This window comes from Brachycentrus maculatus, unplaced genomic scaffold (genome assembly GCF_059751285.1).
Source record: "Brachycentrus maculatus isolate JH-2025_06_01 unplaced genomic scaffold, ASM5975128v1 h1tg000095l, whole genome shotgun sequence".
NCBI classification, from domain to species: Eukaryota; Metazoa; Arthropoda; class Insecta; order Trichoptera; family Brachycentridae; genus Brachycentrus; species Brachycentrus maculatus.
Window position 1 is genome coordinate 294,146 of NW_028280849.1, and position 8,220 is coordinate 302,365.

At 30.5% G+C, this 8,220-nt stretch overlaps 1 long non-coding RNA gene across 1 annotated transcript in view; it reads right to left on the reverse strand.

Moving 5' to 3' along the window:
• The window catches only part of LOC148310445 (uncharacterized), a 42,365-nt gene extending 34,603 nt beyond the window's left edge, over positions 1 to 7,762 (reverse strand). The window contains exon 1 of the long non-coding RNA XR_015837396.1: positions 7,736 to 7,762. This is a non-coding gene — a long non-coding RNA (uncharacterized LOC148310445). The remainder of the gene's footprint in view (positions 1 to 7,735) is intronic.
• Between the last annotated feature and the right edge of the window lie 458 nt (positions 7,763 to 8,220).

Genomic DNA, 8,220 nt, shown 5'->3' on the forward strand with positions numbered 1-8,220 from the left:
AGTTTTGAATTTTTCTCGGAAAACTGATCTAAATTTAAAAAGATTAATAACGATTGAATCTACTACCAAACCTAACACATTTTCATCATTAAATGTATTGCAGTATGTTTATATATTGTATGCAAAGACGTCACCTCAGAATTTGTTTCAATATTTAAATAAATACATAGTTACTACTCATAAAACCTTAAATAACCCAATGACTTTCCGATGTTGAGATTACGACGTACCCATATATCTAATATTGAAATCAATTTTCACTCTTCTTATTCAATTTATTTCAAATTTAAGAATATTTTGTAATGCATTTCAGTTACAAATTCATGAAGAAGAGGCGTGAAAGCAGCTGTTCTGTGATCTAAGACAGCCCATAGACAAATTGCATTGATATGACAATAGATAAAACCACGAAAGTAACAACAATGGCGGGAAACACAATGCTCCTGACAGATCATTCAAAGGAATGGCACGCTTTTTATATCAACGAAATCTTTAATGTTTTCCTGCCTAGTTTAATGGATATTTAGAATATTGGGTCTTTGTAGAAATAGGGAGGGTTAGAAGTTAAGAATTATGTATTTAGCACGCCCTTAAAGATATTTTTATTCATGCATTAAAAAGATATTCAGAAATATGACTTGAAAAATATTTTTGCATTTGTAGGTACTTACATAATTTTGTGAATAACTGCCATTAATAATTGCCAACAAAACCGTAGTTAGATTACGCATAGTGTTTTTTTTTTTAAACTTTGAAAATCTGTAACTTTATATTATTATCTTTATGGTGTATCAAAATATCAGTTGCAGTACCATTGAATAATTATTTAACTGATTTTTTTAAAGTATTTTCTGAGTAAAATTTAACAATTTAAACATTTTATATTTTTTCCTACTACTTGTTAATTTTTAACCGCATGAAAATTTTAGAGATACCTTTTTTTACCATATCGCAAACAACAATGTTCTGGTTTTTATCTTAAAAATAATAATTTTACATTGATTTTTTAAACACACTTTTGTTTAAATTTGTCACCTAGCATTTCCAATATTTTCGATTGCATCGTTGTTTCATAGATTTTTAATATTTTCATTGCTTCACAGCAATGCGAAATCAAACAAATGGAAAATGTGCGCTTTCCGTTTAATTTCTTTTCATTTGACCAGACTGAGCCACAGCAACATGTGGCCAGATAAAGGTAGTAACTTAAATAATTTATATTACAGCATTCATAAATTTTATATTGCATCAAATAACACTGAAAAAATGTTTAAAAAAAATTTTTAAAAATTATTTGGGAAACATCATCATTTTTACTACAATTACTGGGAAATTACTTTTTCCATCAGCAAATATATATTTTTGTTACTATAAATATTGAAATTGCAAAACCAAATTCATTTCTGGATACGTAAGACGAAACGATTAACAGGATTTATAGTTAATGATTTAATATCTAAGTGAAAATTCCAGCGCAGTTTCCGAAAATAATCATGCTAATGGACTTTCAATCACTAAAGAAAATTAATTTTCGTATAAACCTCGTTTATTATTTCCGCTTGAATTATAAAAATTGTCGAAAATAACGTAAAATTGGCATATCAATCAGTTTCGCCTGCTTTGTGAACGAGGGCGTCACGTTGTATATTAGTTAGCACACGTGAGGTGGGTGTTAGATTCGATTCCCTGCCACCCAATATATTTTCGTGATATGAAATAATCACGAGACAAAATTATTAGATAAAGTTATTATGTACCATCGCATTATAGTTTCACATTTAATGGACTTAACTAACATGCCTGTAAGTCTGATATATCGATACATTGGCTAGATATATCACAAGCCCAAGAAGTCAAAATACTTACTCAAATACTCTTTTATTAGTATGTGAGGTCCGAATCCTTCTAAATATTATAAAATATTCATATTCTTCTTCATCTTTGATGAGATGTCAAAAAATAATATGAAAATAACTCCTGTAATTGGAGATAATCCAGATTTTGTGAACCAGTATTTGGACACACTCAAAATGTTGTAAATAAATTATCTCGTTAAATTATAAGCTTAAATAATAAAAATGAAAATGGTATTTTCTGGCGTTTCTCATGTGTGTGATTATAATCCAGGATTCGGACCTCACATACTAATAAAAGAGTTTCTGCTTAGTAAAAAGCTTCTTTACATCTCACCAATAGATGTCTCTAGTGAAGTTCTAGTGATTCAAGAACAAGGTTTCTAAATTGGTTCATATATATAGAACTTCCAAGAATTTAAGTAGTGTGGTTGTCAATAATGGGTAGAATTGGTGAATGTTACACGTGTGTAAAGTGATCACTTAAACCAGCCGATGACGGTCGTCAGCCCCGTAAATGTCCAGACTTCCATATTCTTCTTCATCTTTGATGAGATGTCAAAAAATAATATGTATTTTTGTTAATTTATTTATTTTGAAATACGAATTTCATAAATTTTAGGATTTAAAAACAAAGTAAAAAAAAAACCTTTAAAAAGCTCCAAACGAAAACTCAAATGTATTATTTTCCTTTTTTGTTTAACTAGCGCTCGTGTTTAAATAAATGAATCACAATTTTAATACAAAATAAAAGCCAAAGCAATAAAAGCTTTACAATTTTAAGCTGCTGTCGCAGAAACAGAATTTATTCGCAACGACAAAACAAAAACGTTAACCCTTTAAATTTGGAATATGCGGCGGAAGTTCTTCCTCGGTTTCATCTCACTTCCGGAATACGTTATATTGTTTTACTGGATGATTTTTGAATTCAGAGCCGCATCCATAAATTGAATTACGCAACAGGGAGCTTTTTATTCGAATTATTTTTTTAAATATACGTATCATATGTGAAGATTGCATTTTTTTCTGGAAAACTGATTCAATGGAGAATTAATCTTATGGAAACGCAGGTTATATATTTTTTGCACTATAAATTTAGCAGTATGTTTTTAATTTAATGTTTTCTTATTATAGTATATCATAAATTTTTTTTTTAAGAAATCAATTGCTTTTTAATAAGTATTTATGTATAATTTACATAATATTTTTCATTATTATTTTGAGTTTTGAAATATTTAGATATTTATTAAATATTTTTTTAAATATTTAGATTTTACCACAATTTAATCGGTAATGTATATGCCGTGTATAAACATAAATAGGGTTGAATTAGCTACTTCTGGGTTTGGAATAAAGAATTAATAAATAAAAAATTACCGTAAAGGGATGTTTTTTTCAAATAAAACAAAAACAATGGCGGAAAAAAATATATTTTTCTTTAACGTTACTGTGTTTTCGAATAGTTTTAAAAAGAAAAAAAACAAGTCACATAATAAGTACCCATAAATCAACAATTGCAAGAAAGATTTTTTTTTTTAACATTTTTTTTTACAAAAATGTCAATTTTTAATAAATAACTATTTATTTTATAAATCAATGATTGAGTATCATATTTTTTATTTGAGAAAACATTCGTTTTTTTTAATTCGTACCTGGAATTAGTAGAAAGAGTAAAGAGGAAGTTACACAATATTTTCAAAAGATTTAGGGGAGAGTCGTTCAATTTTGTTAAGATACAATCTCAGAAATACGAATAAATTATCATGAAGTTATTTTTCTTGTTTGTTTCCAATAAGAGAAGTAGAATTATTAACACACATATACACACTCGTATTTATAAAAACATACGTATTTATATATGTATATATTCTTCTTTTGTATACTTTGGTCTGTCATGTCTTCAAACGATTGTTTCTCCTGCTTATGGACTTTCAAAATTGCTTCCATATCTAAGCAGTCTGGAAGACGGTGTCAGAAATGTTTGAAATACATTATGAGACTTTTTTCGCCATTCTTTCCACAAACTCCATGCCAGTTTCTCTTTGTCTCCTCGATTTGAATATGTGCTTGAATATACTTATGAATTTCAGAATCTGCTCCTTACAGTATTTCCTGTAATGGATCATAAGATGTGTCCGCCCTTGTTGTAATTCTGTGTATCATGATAGAGTGTAAAAAGGATTTTTTGTTTCTCCTAATTAACTCGTTAATGCATTAACCATATGTATTGAAAATCTCCACCTCCGTAGTTTAATAATTAGCGATTTTGCCTACCGTGCTGGAGGCCCCTAGTTCAATTCCCAGGAGGTTCAAAATAAATCGAAGTGATTTTTTGAAAAAGGCGTAAAAGTTTTAGTTAATTGAGTCTGTAATACATATGATTATTTTGCATCAAGTTAAAGTTAAAAACAAGCTTTTTATTAAGCTACTTTCATATTGGAATTAAGAACCTATATATCGTCCCACGACTAACAGGTTTCGTACAAGAATATCACCATTAATAAATCGCATAAACACATACATAATCAGAATGAAATTAAATTCACAACATTTTGAGTGTGTCCTAATACTTGTTCACAAAATCTGGATTATCTCCAATTACAGGAGTTATTTTCATATTATTTTTGACATCTCATCAAAGGGGCTGACGACCCCGAGTATTTGAGTAGTGTGGTTGTCAATAATGGGTAGAATTGGTGAATGTTACACGTGTGTAAAGTGATCACTTAAACCAGCCTTTGACGGTCGTCAGCCCCGTAAATGCCCAGACTTCCATATTCTCCTTCATCTTTGATAAGATGTCAAAAATAATATGAAATTAAATTCATTATTAAAATAAATAGAAGAATTATGTTTAAGAAAACATTTTCTTATGATTGGTTGATGTTAATGTGGTGAATAGATTTTTTCATATCCATATCCAATGATGCATAAGACACCGCATTGCATCAAGATCATACCCAGGGATCTAGATAATTTATGAGGAAATTAAGATAAAGGATATCGCTGATATATGGAACAGAAACGGATGAAAAACATTTGGTTTATAAAAATTAATATTATAATAATGAAGATAAAACAGAGAAAAGCTTTGGGAAGGCTTAAGCAGATTTAAAGGTTCTATTCACTTACTTGCACGTGTAAGTTGGATAATATACTGAAAATTAGTACGAGTTCTCAGGTAATTACACAATTTTAGTAAAATGTTATGTGAAATTGATCATTGAAAAAAAAACCTGTATAAGACTACTTTTTTTAGTTTATTAATGTAAACACGACTAGTTTCGAGAACCACAGATGTTCTCATCTATAGGTGAAAATTCAAATCAGTTTTGTATTTTCACATATTAATGAGAACATTTGTTGTTCAAGTTATGTAACGTTAATAAACCTAAAAAGCGGTTTCAATAAATGTATTTTTTATATTTAAATTATAATATTATTCCACAAAATTAATGCCGAATCAATAAATAAAGCAATTTTAATCATTTAAAAAAATGCTTATAATATTTTTTACATTATCAAGCTTCTGAATTCACGATTAAAAGCCAGAAAAATTACAATAACCTAATTGAATTATAAGGGAGATGGCGTCGTTCGGTATTCTCCCAGTTTCCCGCCCGATGGATGACTTCCGGTGCGCAGTTCCCGCCGAAATGGATCGTATCCGGACCGTATTTGTCATATCCTTCTTTCTGTCACATATTTTAGTGTTTATGCAAATATTTTTATTATTCTAGCTACATTTTGCAACAAACTGTGAAATTATTTTTATTATATAAATATATATATATATTTTAAAAACTAAACATTACAGTTTAATACCTATTTTCTTGAGTTTTTTGAGATGATAAAATAGTAGCACAAAATGCTTACTGGCTAATGTACCTGCTATATTCTTTTTATGATAGAATTCTGGTATTTTTTAAATAATATAAATAATAAAATAATTAGGAAGCACTTTTTTTTTAACTTACATCTTAACATAGATGAAGAAGTATATGGAAGTCAAGGTATTTACGGGGCTTACGACCGCCATAAGCTGGTTTAAGTGATCACTTTACACGCGTGTTACATACACCATAATAATAAGAAAAATAACTCCTATAATTTGAGATAATCCATATTTGTGAACAAGTATTTGGACACACTCAAAATGGTTTAAATGTATTTACGAGTATGTAACTGTTCTGTAAAATTTCCATATAAAATAAAGTATGAAATAATCTGAGTTCATACAACTAGTTAGCGTCCGGGGGTGTTTCAGACATCTAAATTAACTCCCTAATTATTTCAACTATGTAAAACGAAATGCGACCATGATCCGATTTGAAGTTGTGCCAATGATTTAAATACTTTTTTATTGGTCGATTAAACTCCCCAATACGAAATTAGACTTATAAGTCGTGAGACAATTAAATGGACAATAAATATCCTCAATGCCAAATTTATATGCCAAATAACATTTATAAAAACAATACGCGTTCAATAACATAAAGATCTGTTCATTTTTATTTGAGAATCGCCCTAAATTAAGTTAAAAGGAAGCATAACAAATCGTAAACCACTTTTGTTTATTCAAATAATCATTAGTAATTAATGTGTTCTGTATACATATAGATAAGTAGAAGATAATTTCGTTGACTTTTTTTAACGTATACGGTGGGTGATAACGGGTGAAATTGAAATAGTAAGGAATCAAAAAAATATTTCCTAGATCTTATGTCACCGCATTAAAGTACACACTTTAATATAAGTTAAAAATAAAGCATCCTCAAATTTTTCAATTAAATCTGGAAAAATAATTTTAAACGTAGATATTGTTAAACAAGGCAAGAAATGGATATTTCAGGTGTAATTTTCTAAAATAAAATTATAGCAGTTTTTTATTGAATCCATATAATATAATAATATAACTTGATTGATAATAACAAAATCTTTACCCGCACCCCGATGGTGCATAGGGCACTGCGTTATATAAACGCAGTGTTATCTTGATCGTTTACACATGAAGGAAAGGTGATCAGCCCCCCGCTCCAGGGTAATATTGAATATATGTAACAGTGAAAAAATCACTTATATTTATTTTACCCCCCTTGGGAATCGAACCCGGGACCTCCAGAACGGTAGCCGAGCATGCTGACCATTACACTACGGAGGCAGACAAAACATATAACTTGATTAGTATGTGAGTTTGAAAAGATTATTGAATATCTTTGTCAAATCCACACAATTACAGAATCAATATTTTACTAACATATAAATACGTCAATAAGGGTGACAGCGTTTAAAATTTTCCAAACGGGAATATAAAACAACGGATACTGGAAAAAAAAAATTGAATACTTGTTTGTTATTATTCTCATTCGTTTATCATTTTTTGAAAGTAATAATCCCACTTCTTATAAAGGGCATTACATAATTGCTACAGGAATCGAATTCACCAGAGGTAAACACCAAACACCAAACAGCAAACATCAAACAGCTATCTTCCCCCGCGTGCGGAGTCCAAACATTCTTTTGACTTCCTCGTCCCGCGAGCGCAAACAAGGGGAAAGGGCGGGAATGAAAGCGCGCGCAAACAAAGGGTTTCCCGCGCTCCGGACGCGCACAATGGCGACCGGAAGTCGGAGGTGCTGCCACGCGCCGCCATTAGCCGCCCGACTGCAGCGACTAGCCTGCCCTGGCGACCTTTCCCAGCCAATTGTGGAACTTTTTAAAGCACCAATTTTCCCAAAAGGTTAGATGACCTGCAGAGAACCAAACGCTTACTCGTAAACATGCAAACGAAAAAAAAATGAGCCTCAAATGATCCCTCAATTTAGTCATACCCACTTTCAGTTGAAAAAAACTTGTTATTTTATTTTATTTGGAAAACTCACAGCATATTTACATAAATCAAGTCTTTTACTCTTTTAAGTCTTTTTTGTCTTTTTTTCCTCCAAGGCAACCCTGAAGGACCCAGACCCCCAGGCAGACCTCCGAAAAGATGGAAAGATAGTTGGGAGTCAACATCCCAAGAGCGACATGCGCAGGCACAAACAGATCCCTAGGATCTACAAAAAGAAGAAGAAGAATAAGTCTTTTACATAAAATGAGTTACACAAAGTAGTTGTACTATTCCAGTTACAAAATTCCACAATTGTTAATTTGAGAAAATACCTAAAAGAGTAACGGGAAGGGGGAGAAAAAAGGGAAAGGGAATCAAAGATAAGGCTAAAGTTAAAGACAAATTGAACAATATGAAACAAGGGACAAATCAAGATATAAATGTCGTATAGGCGATCTCAGATGTTATAACGATGTTATATGACCAAATCTGGTTAAAATCTCAAATTCTGGCTGATTTGTTTATGCCAAATCTTTC